Source organism: Seriola lalandi, unplaced genomic scaffold (assembly GCF_002814215.2).
Source record: "Seriola lalandi dorsalis isolate HSWRI2012SDOR001 ecotype SW California unplaced genomic scaffold, Sedor1 jcf7180002011035, whole genome shotgun sequence".
In the NCBI taxonomy this organism is placed as follows: domain Eukaryota; kingdom Metazoa; phylum Chordata; class Actinopteri; order Carangiformes; family Carangidae; genus Seriola; species Seriola lalandi.
In genome coordinates, this window is record NW_019481688.1 from 1 (window position 1) to 781 (window position 781).

Here is a 781-nt window from a genome sequence, read left to right on the forward strand (position 1 = left end):
GGTCACATTCTCTGCTGAAGTGCAGTTTCTTTTGAATTCCCCTTCAATGGTGCTGACCCAGGGGCCAATGCAGAAAAAAAGCAACCTTTTCTAAGCAGAGATAACTACCACCCCCCTCTCTTCCCTTTAGATTCAGGTGCTGTTGAAAGTGACTTACTCAACGGCACGACTGACCTCTTTACCTGTCTATGTTTGTTTAGGCAACCTCGTAAGAACCCCAGCACAGCGTCCCAGGACTCATGGGACAAGGTGTACATGCCAGCAGAAGGATTCCAGACATCCAAGGACAACCCCCGCTACTCCAGCGTCCAGGGATCACGTAACGGCTACCTGGGAACTTCCAACTTCAACGCCCGTGTCCTCTTAGAGACTCAGGAGTTGCTGAGGCAGGAGCAGAGACGCCGAGAGCAGGAGGCCAACAAGGCCAGGCCGCCCCCCGCACAAGAAACCCCCAGCGGCAGCACCTACGACCAGAACAGAGACCGCACTCAGGCCTCTGCCTCGGCCCCAGTGAAGTCCCCACCTCAATCCAAGGGCCCCTACAGACAGGATGTGCCTCCGTCTCCTTCTCAGCTCGCAAAGCTCAGCAGGATTCAGGGTTCGGAGAAAGGGAGGCCGTTTTACTCCTGAGAGAGTAACAAAAAACTGGAAAGTGGTAGTTTTGGAATAGGACTGATTCTACAGAGCATTAACAGGGAAAAATGTAAAGAGGGCAATAAAAGTGCTGGGACTGTTGATATCAAATGTTAATATTTTTTTTTTGAAAAAAAAAAAAAAAAAA

General features: G+C 50.3%; 1 pseudogene; it reads left to right on the forward strand.

Moving 5' to 3' along the window:
* The first annotated feature begins 179 nt into the window (after positions 1-179).
* LOC147819953 (partitioning defective 3 homolog pseudogene) lies at positions 180-688 on the forward strand (annotated as a pseudogene).
* Positions 689-781: the final 93 nt, after the last annotated feature.